Here is a 13,788-nt window from a genome sequence, read left to right as displayed (position 1 = left end):
TGTGTCCTTGTCCTTAGCCCACTAATGCATTCTGTGAAGTAGCTGGTGAAGGCATCATGGGACCTGGCTTTGTTCTCACAAGACTCCTGCTTCAACAACTACCTTCAAATGGCCTCTTGCTCTCCTGTCTTCTGATTGAAGGCATTCTGTTGCTAAATGATTGTGTGGTGAGACTTTTAAAACGATGGTCTAAATCATGTAGAATTGTTCTACCACCGAGCACCGTGTCACCGGATGATGCCTGCCCAACCCTCGGATTTAATCGTTCTCAACGCTAAAAACCGGAAATGAACCATGATTTCTTGACTGCATCTGACGCGTAACGCACACAGTACAAGCGTTACAGGAAGAATGGTCAGGAAAACAATTAATTATTTCATTTCCCTTGACTGACATGTTGATCTACCGGCCGGAAAACCGCAGCATAGAAGCGCGGCAACGGATCCGCATTTATCAGTGCGGTTTGGTTGCGAAAGACTTCGGGCTAGTTATTTTTACTTCATATCGACTTTCTCATTTGTGCTTATTGTTTGCGCTTTGAATCTAGCCCCACGCTCATTGCCATCGTAAAATGGCGCTTGCACTCGCCATCCATCGCAGTCCATCTCGGTTTTCTTGCTGTTGTTTGCTATGTTCTCTCTAAAAAATCTTTCTTTCTGAGCCATGGTCAACTGTTGCAGCACTCGCGGTTGACGCGACACTCTCGGCCCCCGGATTCACATTCCTACAGATGAAGCAAGTCAAATCACAGCCATTTATTGTGGGATGCGTTTCCTCTATTGCGCGTATTGTAATATTCACCCAGCTTGGCTTGGTATGCAGCTCTGGTTCGTCGTATGTGTGTGTGTGTGTGTTCGTTGACGTTCGGACAAATATTTCTATATATTTACCACTTGATGCAAGTGTCTGACCTTTTATTGTTTCTTCACTCTCTTATTTTGTCGACTTCAGGCACCGAGCGTTTGATGCGCGTCCTTGCCATTTGATGCACATGGTGGTGCGTTTCATCACTACCCATGAATTACGGGCGTTCGCTTTTATGTGCAATGAAATGGCACACAGATTGAAGGATGATGAAAACAAATATGCGCTCTGCTCGCTGATAGCCATAGACTGCAAATTGATTGTGCTGGAGCCATGCTTTATGACGAATGATTTTCTGGTGCTTTGATTTTTTTTGCTTTCATACAGCGATTCCTCTTTTTACTACTCAAGCTGCATGTAAAGCAAATAAAAGTGAAGGCATTTCCTCTAAGAACTCGTTCTTGAAGGTTCCGTTTTATTTTATGATGATTTTTTTAAGGTAGAAAAATCAACACAAGTGAATTATGGGTATTGCAGAAGTTGTGTTTGAGCTTAGCAGATGTGCTTTGTAAACCATCAAAGCATAGTAAAATGTTTCGTTTTGTTTGTTAAATTGAACAATTTAGCTACTATTTATTTATTTAAAGTACTATTCTTCTTCTTCTTCCTTGGCATTACAACCTCGAGAGGTCTCGGCCTGTTTTTCACATTTAAAATAATCTAAGAAGACCTATAATTATAACTACAAATTCACTAACCCTATAACTACAAATTCACTCTGATTTAGTCTGACTGCATTATAATGAGCCCCATTTTGTTTTAGAAACTGACCTCTTCTTCTTCCTTGGAGAAGACCACCTCGAGAGGTCTCGGCCTGCCATTTCTGGCTTTCTGTGACTTAATTTTACCCGAAGAAAAGTATTCAGCCTTATGTACGGGGAGGCGGTCTGGATGAGATATGAAAACCCGGTCCTGCCGTGTGAAGCCCGGCGCTGCTGTCGCCTCGGCCACCGTACCGCCCCGAAACTGACTAGCAAACTGACCTCACTGGAGAGAGTATCAAAGTGATGAACATATTTGCTTTAATCCCTTCTCATATCAGCTAATAATAGTTCTTAAGCTGAACAGTATAATCTTGTTCATGGTAGCCGGATCCTTGGAGGTGTCTCTGTCGTAGAAGAGACAGTGGCGTCGGTCTTCACAATGTAGGATCGAGATCGAGGTTCAATACCAATCCGGATCGTCCCCTTGTAATGAGGCCTGACTGTCAAGCTACGTTGTATCAACCACTAAAATAATCCAGAAGAAATGACAGGCATGGCCTAAATAAGAGGTCATTAGGCCAAGAAGAAGAAGAAGCAGATGGCACCGAAAAAGAAGCAGATGGTGCCGAAGGGTTAACCGAGTTAATCATCTCTGTGCTGATTCCAGTTTGTCTATCCAGAACCGGGGGCTAGGTCTCCACATGACGCAGTTGAATTTTAAGATTTAGAGAATTTAAGGTCGTACTAACGTTACAAATATGGCCTTTAAACACATAGAACCAGTAAAATTTAATAAGTAAAGATCCACATAGTTTCTTCAAGCTTATGAATTAACTTGACATGTAATTATATAACTTTTGGGGTTACTCATCAAATATTGCCTAAATGTTATTCTTGTGTCCTGCAACAAGAGCTGCGTTGTGCTGATTGCTCTTCTCAATAACGAAAGCCAAAACAAAAATTGAAAATGCAGCCCATAAATAATTAAAAAAAAACTGAAGTCCTAGGGTTGGCCTTTTTCACCGAAAATATATTTTTTTACAATCGAATCTGGCCTTCGACAATACAGCATCAGACCGCCATAATTGGTAAATAAATAATAATCTGGCCTTTATAATTTTACGAAACTGCAGTTCTGCAGTTGCCGGATGGCCTTTAGGGTCGAATCTTGTCTTTCAAATGGTTGGTCTGGATCAAAATCGTTTTTCGCAGTTAAAAAAATCTCCTGTCCACTTTCGTTGTGTTTGCTTAGATAAGAGGACCAATGCCCTGTCTGCTAGGGCCTTTGATCATAGCAAGCAACGCAACTTTTTTCCTTCGTACTTTGAGCCGAATGATGCGATAGGCGTCCTCTCGCGGAAAAGCATATTAGATCCTTGCTTTAATTGACCCGTTGTGATTCTGGATGTGAATTTGAACGATAAATGACATCACAAGAAATAAATAGCACCAAAGAACATGAACATGGCTATTGGAGGCTATCGCTTAAAAATTGCCTAGCTATCATTTAACTTTCTTAGCAAATCTGATTGAGCTGGAGTAGATGACATCAGAATGCACAATTTGAACGTTAAAACCGATATAGCTACAGCAATAAGGCGCATGGAATGATACTCGCAAGATATGGCTTCAGCTGTTCCTCAGATTATTTTTTCATTATTCATAATAAAAAAATTTAACTTACTACTGTCTACCATTTGCGGAGCTCTACTACAATATGTTGTGTCGGTCTGAACTCTGATTAGTAATGTTGCTTGGAATATTTTTAGATGTCCGTTTTTGGAAAGCCTTCGTCCGTGCCCAGGTATCGATACTGTGGTGCACAATACACCCGACAAATCGATAACATACACAAGCGTACAGTTGTGCAAGAGGGTACAAAATAATAGAGCTCCCAATCGAAGGACATTGTGATCCGGTCTCATTTGCATGCAGTTTTAAAGCACACTTTCAGTCCATGCGGAACCCGCCCGGGTCTCCTTATTAATTTCAAGTGGATTTCAAGCATTGCTGATGCTGTGGTGACGTCCTGTAGTATACGGCATCTCTTTCCTGCTCGCTGGCTGGGGCTGACGCTGACGCTGGTGGCTAGAAATCGTGCGGTTGATGGAAACAAATGGAACCAACTCTTCTACGAGTCCACTTGATCCGTGGCCCTATTGACGTTTCGGTACCAAGATGGCACTACAGACACGAAGCACTAAACGGCAGCACACTGCTCGTACGTACGGAAGGGTGAACTTCCGGATTAAAAAAGGAAAAACTTTCCATTCTGTTGCCCGTTCTTCCCGAGCTGACCAAAATTCGTTCACCCAAGGATACGGTCGGCTGATTTTGGTTACGAAGGTTAACGTAATTTGCAGCTTGTAAAGATGCTGAGATAAGAGAGTGTTTTTTTGGGGCTAGCTCTAGAAAGAAGCACAGGAAACAAACCTAGCTTGAGCCGTTATTCTGCACTCTGGGAACTGACTCTCCAAAGGCAAAGAGTCTTGGAATTCAGAAAGACAAGACCTTTTAAGTTGAGAGGATTGGTAAATTTAAGAGGCTAGTATATTTCAAAGTCCCAGTGAGATATAACATGCTTTGAGCAAAACTGAATAATTTAAATAATGTTTAATAACTCAATGTAAAGGTTCCTTAATATTTGCCAATGTAATTAGTAACAACTTAAATCTATAGGACCTACTGAGCAAGCTTTCAGTATAGACCTTTCACATTACCATCAAACATTGCAGCTCATTAAGAGAATGCTTTCCTTCAAGGTAAATGAGTTAAATACTCGCATTAATTAGATTGAACGCTAGAGAGTTTAAAGTGCGTGACAAAGTCTTTCACCTTGGTAAAAGAATTCAAATACGTTTCAAGCTCTCCCAACGGTAACGGGGTTCGGCTGGAAAATTTTCTTCCGTGTGAAATACTAATGGGAAAGTTTCCTCATCACTTTATCACCTGGTCTCGTAGTACGTAACCGTGATGGTGTAAAAGTATCTCTACAGTAGTGTTTCTTATAAAAATTTCTTCAACAAAAGTGAAAGTAAATAACAGAATAAAAATCTTTTGATGCTTTTTATAAGTAAAACCCCAATAACTCGCCCCGTGAGGATTTTGAGACGGGACGATTGCACCAAGTCATTTCTGTTTTATCTTTCAATTTTTATCGCTGGGAATATCTGTCTCAAATAATAAGGGCAGATATTTGCGGCACTAACACTCAAGACCGGTTAGCATCACGTATTCTCCCACGGTGGGTATCAGGTTCACCGGAACGGAAGAACACACTCGCCTCGTGTTTTTCTACCAGCCCGTTCTTTGCAGCATGGAGCTGGAGTCGAAGAAGGGTCAGCTCCATTCTACCCGCTTTTACCACCATTACGGTAATTGTTGCTTGACACGAAAAAGTCAAACTTTGCCGAGTTCGTTTTCGGATTCGGAAAATCGTAATACTTTTGAAAAAGTTGGAACTTTTCCATCATGTTGTAACGGAGTCACGTTGCGAGCAAGTGTTTCCACCCGAAAGCCTGGGTCGGTAGGAGGAGGAGGAGGCGGAGGTGGTGGTCGAAACCCATAAATGTATATCACCATTATTAAAGCGGGGTAACTGTTTCGGCACGGGCACTTTGCAGCTTTTAGTGGCTTGCATTGCGTGATAGTTGTTTCCCCGTCCTGCGTGTGAGTGTCAGTTTTTTTTCTCGTTCTTTAGTTTAGTCCTATCATTATATTGATGATAAGGCTTTCGGTGCTTTCAATATCTAAGGATCTAACAGATGTAATACGGTGCGCATGACTAAATGGTAGGGGTTTCACAGGAAGAATAAAGAACCAAAAAACCGTACAGATATGGTTCCTCGGCAAGTTTTACACTTCGACAGAAGGTTTTTACTTTCTTGCGGGAATATGACTTTTTATGGCTCGTTTTTGGGGAGCTTTAGCTTACTGTGTCAGTGTATGGCACAGTGTGCGGACACGTAAATTCAAATTAAATTATCCGTCTCAAAACGAAAACACAGACACACACACACACAGCGAGACACAGAGTGGAAACACGTGCGAAGAACCTAAGCGTATCGAAGTCTTACATGGTTTGCGAATTTTCTGCAAAAAATCAACCCATGCACACCCATGCACACACGCATCCACGAACGGTTCACCATGTTGGGCAGGTGCCCCATGCCTGCTGCTAGAACTTCGAAACGTTGTTTCCCCGTCTTCTGTGAGTACACTTGTTTGCATTATTGTTTTTTGGGTTTGTTAGCCTTCCATGCGCGCTGTGCGACTGCAGCTCATGGGTGTTCTGTCAATTGGCTTAACAGCGTGGAGGCGCCTGGTGGATGGAGGAGGCTGAGCGCGAGATGGAGACGCCAGGTGCGTTATGGGCAATTTTGCGAGCCAAAGCCAGCACAGCTTATTCCCGTTTTTGTTTTACCACCTTGAACCTGTACCACCACCGACCCGTTGTTCGATACGTTCGAGTGCAATTTGTTCCATGCCCTAGCGCTCCGTTCGGTAAGTTTTTGTTTTCTTTCGCCCGTTGCAGAGATGTGAACTCCGTCGTAGAGCTTTCATGTTAGTCTATCATAAGTTTGCGAACCGTTAGACAAGTTCGTTAGGAAATCAAATCGTTACCTTTGGCAGAAATTCGATTTAATTTTTTGCCTCTCTCTGTGTTTTGTTCTCTTCTTGCAAGGTTACGGCAGCGCTTTACGGCTTGTGCAGCACGTTTGGGCGATGTGGGAATGGACGAAGTATTTACACCCACGTTTTGAGCTCGATTCCACGAAAAAGGAAAAATATTATAAAGAAATTTTGCTACACTTTCAGGAAAGAAAAAGTGTAAAATCAATCAAGCTGCATCAGGGAATGAGTGGTTTCAAAACATTCCAGCAACTCAGGTCGCCCAAGCATTCGTAAGACACGAGCTGTTATATTAAAGTTTAGTTTAAAGTACCGATGACCACACGTTTCACTAGCGTAACAGCCAAGTTTGGTTGAGAAAAAAGTCCTGTGGTGGAGAATTTATTGTTGTAGAATCAAAAGAAGGCGATGTTTTTTTTTTCTTTAATGAAACACTATGATGACAAACCGGCTGATCTTATTCCGTTATAACTTAAACGAGATTCCTATCGAGCGAATGAGACTTGTTGATTGCTCAAGATTTATGGCTCGAATCAAAGCTCACTCCATCCCATAGCTTAGATGTGACTTTAGCCAAAGTCTAAAAGTGTGTTGTTCCAATTCAGCGTCTAGTTCCAGATCTGGCAGATTATCTATGCCTATATCGTGCTCATTCTGGATCTGTATCAGAATATGCCTGGCCATAGTCTGGTCTCTGTGTAGGTCCTCTGCTGTACTTTGCGTTGAAAGAATCCAAAAATGCTTCCAACTTTGCTTCAAGTAAGCAATAAATGGAAGACCGAGGACTCTCAAAGTTGTAGAGCCAAAAGAAGAAGGCGATTTTTCCCCATAATGAAATTTAATGATGAAAAACTGCCCAGTCTTATTCAATTATAATTTAAACGAAATTGCTGTCTAAGTCACCACTCAGAAGTGACTGTTGGCAAAGCCTATATATGTGTTGGTCTAATTTAGCTTCTAGCTTCTGATCTTTTAAATCCTCTATGCCTTAAAGCTCTATTCGATTCACGTAGAATCTGTATTAGAATATTTCTGGTCTCTCTATACATCCCTTGCTGTAGTTCGTGTTGAAAGAGTTCAAAAATCTTTCACGCGTCTTGCTGTTTGTAGATTTATTGGTTTGTCAATTCTCCCACCGAACACCGAAGTGATTGTCAACTTTTCAACTTTGAAACTCTTGAAGTTTTTCCACAGATCCCACACTTTTCGCTATGCGTCTTTTAAACTAAGAATTCCATCAATTCCATTATTCCCTTCATCTCCGATAAACAAATTTCCTTTTGTTTCTCCATTCTCTCTCCTGTGTTAGTCCTTAGTTCACTATTGTTAAGTCCTTGAGGTAGACAAATATTAAGAAATAAATCAAGAAATAAAGAAATGTATCTTTGATTCTGACAAAAGCTATGTACAATTAAGTATAGAACCCATCGGATAATCTTAAAATATCTCTATCTTTATATACAAATATAATTTGAAATAAAATACCAACACAACAATTTATATTATATTTCTCTAAGTACTTCTCTGGAGTACTTCGTGGACATTTCAAACAGAAAGTGACAAAACGTACGAGGCCAATTATTTTGTACTTTTAAAACTTACACCTAGCAGAAGATGATTTTTTTTTCAAATCAAAACACAGGGTCAATTTCGATTTTTTGTTTTTCGTACAAGATTCATGTACACGCGACAGATGTTGCAATGACGTCAGCGTTACCGCGTCGCGCGGAAAATTGGAGGATGTTTCTTCTCTAATTATACACGTGACTAATTGGATGATGTGTGGAAAGATTGTGTTGTGAGTTTTTCACTCTGTGTGTGTTTTTTTTCCAGCGTTTCCCCGCTCAAGGCTACCCGTGACTAAGATGCTGACCATGTCCTGAGTGATGACACGGCTTGGAACATCAGAACATTCATAATCACACGTCATATTTACATGCCACACAAACAGGTTCATTGTATTGTCCTGGCGAGGTCCGGACGAGGATCCAAGCACTGGCTGGGGGCGATATGATCGATCAGAGCTTGCTGTGACGCAAGTGGTAGTGGATATAATAATAATAATCTTAAACTTTACACACAGGAGAGAAGCCAGCGTCTGTCACGCTAGCGTGGAATAATCCTCCGAAAAAGGATCAATCACATGTGTAAAAAAAAAGCTTGGATCACTATTTTTGTCTCAGTGTGGAAGCGCTCCAATCGATACGCTATTTTTAGTATAATTGATCTTCATGTTGGTTTGAAACGATGTTTCCCAAAAAACAAAATACGGTTTGTTCTAGCGGTCAAAGACAAAGTGTACATGATGTCTATCAAATAAACGTCAGCTTTAGAGCAAACGGTATGTGCGGTATAACCGTGATGCAGTTAAAATTTCCACAACTATGACAAGGACCACGCGAAATACCATTCGCCGTTTGATGTTTTATACGTTGAATTCTTTTTCGTCATATGTGGATGACTTTGTAGAGAGGGGCACAAAAAAAAACAGATCTTAAATCGAGCAACGAACTGCCACTGCTGACGGTCACACGGACGCTGTAAACGAAGGCGAGGAGGACCTGTGGCGAGGAGGACCTGTGGCGAAGAGGGCGCGCTCGAGGAGTGAGGAAAAGAAATAAAACAAAAATAAAAGCCAAAAAAACCGACACTCTCCCAATCATTACGCAAAAGAAATTTACACTTTAAAATGTAAGCTATTTGGACGAGTTAGAGACCAGAGCGCTACATGTGTGTGTGTATTTGCCCACGCGCTTGACCATGGCATGGCAAAGGCTGTGCGACAGCGACACGTTTCCGTTTTCTTTTTCCTCCGGTTTTTTTTCTTTTTGCGGATGGTATAATTAGATTTAGTTAAATGTAACGAACGATAACAAGTGTTTTTTCCCTTCTTCCTTGGGGTTCCTGCTGACTGATCAGCAGCTAGATTCATCGGGACGACCCTTTTTTCCCGTCTCGAGGGAGATATCTGCCTGCTATTGCCGCAAACGCTATTTGAACACACACACACACACACACACAGTGAATTGCAGATGTGTGGCTTTCCCAGATTCAAGATCGCGCTCACGATTCACGGGTACTACGGGATGCACCGGCAGGAGTAGTGTTCCTGCGTATTCGTGCTCGCAGCAGTTCAGTATACCCATCGCTACCTTTTATTCCGCAGACCTACTCTACACATACACGTGTGTTCCCATCAAATGCGGATGTCACCGGTGGAGCTGTAGCATTGCGCGTAAAAATAACACCTCGTCGCTACACCAAAAACCCTCCCAAACACACACATATACGGGGACGGCGATCTTCGTGCCGTACGAGTGTGAAAGACCCACGCGCGGGATACCAGAGCGCATCCATATGTCCATACGACGACTACTGTGTAGTGAGCATAACGATCTGGCTCACTATCGGACCACCAGTTGATAGCATTAATCAAAACCCATACCCACTCACCTGGCCTTCGGGGTGGTCGGCCGGTCGCTCGCTCGCTCGCCGGAGAACCCTTCGCACCGGGAATGCACTCGCTGCTCGTTTCGTTCGGATGCACTCGCGTCGACGGGCCACTCACGTCGATTCCTGCACCGGATTTCTAGTGCACTGCGATCGAATTGTTGGGTTGCCACTGCTAACGCCACTGCACACACACACACGCGTACTGCGAAAAATGCCACCGTTAAAAACCGATCCCAAAAGCCAGCCCCGAAATCAGTGAAAACAAACGTTTTCCATCGAGTTGTTGTCACCGTGCACGGCCGACCGTTTGGTATTTCACCGCGGACCGGCCACACCGGGATCCCAGACGTTCGTTCTGCACTGACATTTTTTCCCACGTCACACACGGTGTATGCTCGCTTCACCCCATCACACACACACACACGCATGGTGCCAAAAGCGATGCTTCACCGTAACGCAGCCAACCAGGGACCGGGGACTGGGGACTTGAGTTTATTTTTACTACTGATATTTAATAACTTATTGAAATGTGATCCGTACGCGCCCTGTACGTGTACGAGACGACGGGGCCCGTGATGTGTCGATGGCGGTTTGACGGTATGACGGCATTTGGCAGAAATTCCCAGGCGGTCGATCGTAGGCAGGCCTCCCGCACGCGGTGCTTCACCTGCTGGCGCTGTGTGGTGTGTATTTGCTTTGGAAACGATGTTTTTCTTTTCTATTAGAAGCACCGTACTACTGTGGCATTCGTTTTGTCCCCTTTTTTGTTGTTGTCGAAGATATGCACGCTCCGCTACGTACTGGGATAGTTAGATGGGACCTCGTACAGCTTGTTATGTTAACGGACTGATTCTCCTCTGGGGAGATGGGATGTGGGTAACCAGCAGGTTCGATGTTTATAATATGGTTAATCTGGATCTTGCGTATCGGGGCAAAACGCATCGGAAAGAAACAGAGTGAGGCGAAAGAATCACGAGAACTCACGACTGAGAACTCGGACAACCATTGACATTTTTTTTTGTGGTAAAGGATTCTTTTATGTGATAGAATTTTGTAAATTGAAACTTAGCGTGAAGTTTCGTTGGACGATGGTAAAGAAAAACCAGGACAAGAAGCAAGTAAATAACGGACAAGAACGATCAAATTAGAAGGCGGAAATACATTTATCGGACCAGAATCAGCACGTCAACGATTCAACAAATTTGACTAAAAAAGAACACAGAAACACTGCCAAACACACGCACGCACGCACATCACTCGATCACTCGTCACGACGTGTCCCTCCTGTGGTAGCACTACACGTCAAGTTCGAAATGGTGCAGAATGTCGAGCAGACAGTCCCTCTAGCTCAGTCTCTTCCCCCACCCTCACCCCCCCCCCCCTCTCCCCCACCGGTTTAGCTGGTTCCCATTCACAAGCACACGCACCGCCGACACTAGAACACTGTGAGACGCACCGTCAGGAACGCTAAACGCTACAAACACGTCCGCGCGGTCGCGCGTTTTGTTTCGAACTAACAAACCCTTGGAAAACGGCGGCACGGCCGCAGCTGGTGGTTACTACGATCACTCGTCGTTGCCGAGACGTGGTCGTCGTCACGCTAGTACAAGCACCACCAGCAACGGCAGTAGCATGTGAGCGTGTGTACTACCAATGCAAGGAGATTATTATTACAAGGAGCAGCTGACTGGCGCAGCAATGCTGGTTGGTTTTGGTGCTGGCTGCTCTCGGTCGGCCGACGGAGACACGAACAACCGACCAGCCAGTCAGTCAGCGCACACGAAAGACACACAACCACTACGAGCGCACGGTATACACGGCTCGGGTGAAGGTGTGAGCGCATGTGAGGCCGGCACCAAGACAGCGTGCGTCGGCTAGCGAAGGCAAACAGCATGGCGAAATTGAGCATATTCTTTCCCAGCTCAGCTTCTCTCGCTCTTCCTTGGCGTTCGCAGCTGCGTTGCAGTTTTGGGTCGGAAAACGCGGCGCGGTTGGTGATGATGATGGGCGAGAAAACTCTTCCATTCGCTTCGACAGGTATATGCCCGACGGCTTCCACCATTGCTCACACACGTCGATGTGTGATGTTGCTCACTCACTGGGGACGTGCCGGGATCGCTGGGATTGTTTGACGGACGCGGCTATATAAATGGTCGGACCGTGTACAGTGCAATGTCAATCGTGGTCCGTCGGTACGCTTCGTCAGGTTCACTGGTTGGATATGCACGGTACGAGCGAGACAGAAAAGCTATGCTACAGGTTGCAATGTGGCATAGCGATTCAGCATGGCTGGCACTGTTTTGGCTAATCGTGGATGTAATGCGGGGCTCGATAAATGCAGCGCCACGATAAATTCTTAATGTAATAATGTAGAGATGCTTTATGGATTCGATTGTTGTTTGAGGACTGAGTGAAACATAGAAGCTAGATAAAATCAGCATTATTAGGAGCTTGGTACGCACAGCTGACTACTTTGCTTTGGGTAAAATGAAGTCACAGAAAGCCAGAAAGGGCAGGCCGAAACCTCTTGAGGTTGTAGTGCCAACGAAAAAGAAGGTCGTTCAAGGGGTGTATCCAGGTTATCAAATAGTTGGATATATCGTTGCAGGAACTCTTTACTTTGCACCAGCATCAAACACATGAAGAGTTTCCATAGTTACAAATAAAAAATCAGCCACAATCATTGTAAGTGCGTTTCAAAAGACAGATACAACATCACCTGTACTGTTCATCATGGTAAGTGAGCTATCTCTTTCTTCCACCGCGACAACCACTTGTGGCATCGTTGAAATTCACAGATAAACCTTCATGTTTTACATGGAATTATATATTTACAATCTTTCGCTATTTAAGTTTGACGATTTTGTTTTTATTATTACCTCACTTGCTGATTGAATAAAGATTTAACAAACCTTTGGGGATCATTTCATAACTGCTCGTACAATCATGTCAACATTATGCTTCCTAGAAGCTTGGTCTAGGACTGGATTCCTCCAGCCACGACTGCTTCAGAACTACGACAGGTTCAACCACGCTTGGTTCAGCCAACAAACTCGTCCCGACGGTGACTACCGTGGCTTATTCACCTTCTCCACATGCCCTGCCCGCACTGGAATCGTATCATAAAAGACCACCAGACCTATCAGCTTTAATTTATTTATCGTACAGTTCATGAAAGATGTTTCTGAAGTCATCTGATGTGAAGATCTGAAGTTTATGGTGGCCACAGTAGACACAGTTTTTCTTAACAATGCGCCTTCAGAATTCACGTTATTATCGGAAGTTACTCACGGAAGTTATTCACGTTATTCACGTTTACGTTATTATCGGAAGTTACGATCGTACCAAGATAGCAGAAGCTAGCTCCTCTACTACATCGAGATCGTTGCCGTCAACTGGTGCTCTGCTTTCGAGTCGGGCTCTGTCACGGTCAGAGATTTTTCCTTTGTTGTATCGATGTCCTGACGCCCGATGACGAAGGAGCACAGAAGACGGAGCTTGCTACCTTCCACAGCGATGTAAAGGAACAAGCAGGAGTGTCCGTCTCCTTTTCTCAGCAATCACGTCTCAGTTCGATGCAGAAGTTTGCTGCGGTCTATGGCATTGTATGCGCCCTTAAAATTGATAACCAGATGATGCCCCCGGCTTTAGGATCTGCAATAGGAGTCGAATTTTGGCAGGTGGCCATTTTCTCTCCAAAAACTTTGGCTTGGAAATATCCGACGTAATCTATTGTATGGAGCCTTCTGAAGTCTGCATAAGACTAATTGGAGTAGGATGTAGAAGAGTATTTGGCAGAGGCAGCATTCGGGACTTTGATGTCTGAGAAGTTAGCATAGTCCAATCAGTCACCCTTTATGTACACTGGATGAATTACCACTAGTTCCTAGGACTTATTACATATCAACTGTCTGATGATACTGTTGTAGAGCTACTTACTTAGCGGTGTGTGCCTGGTTCCATAGCTGTGGATCTCATACACCTGCTTCCTTCAGGTGTTTGTCACAGTAGTACTTCCACTTGCCGATTACTTCTCGCACCGCAAAATGCGGCCCACAACGATCAGAGCAACCAATATTACTAAGTTCTTTGGTCTACTAAGTTCTTGCTATGAGATTGGATTCTAATTTTGATT

General features: G+C 43.7%; 1 protein-coding gene across 1 annotated transcript in view; it reads right to left on the bottom strand.

Annotated features, from left to right (window-relative positions):
* LOC118512013 overlaps positions 1-11,168 on the bottom strand; it is a 75,732-nt gene extending 64,564 nt beyond the window's left edge. Inside the window, exons 1-2 of the mRNA XM_036055788.1 lie at positions 11,046-11,168; positions 9,654-9,855 (exon numbers count right to left, since the gene is read on the bottom strand). The gene's annotated coding sequence lies outside the window, so the exon portion shown is untranslated. The remainder of the gene's footprint in view (positions 1-9,653; positions 9,856-11,045) is intronic.
* Between the last annotated feature and the right edge of the window lie 2,620 nt (positions 11,169-13,788).

The sequence above is a fragment of the Anopheles stephensi genome, chromosome 3 (assembly GCF_013141755.1).
Source record: "Anopheles stephensi strain Indian chromosome 3, UCI_ANSTEP_V1.0, whole genome shotgun sequence".
Classification (NCBI taxonomy): Eukaryota; Metazoa; Arthropoda; class Insecta; order Diptera; family Culicidae; genus Anopheles; species Anopheles stephensi.
This window is presented reverse-complemented; position numbering and strand designations above follow the sequence as displayed.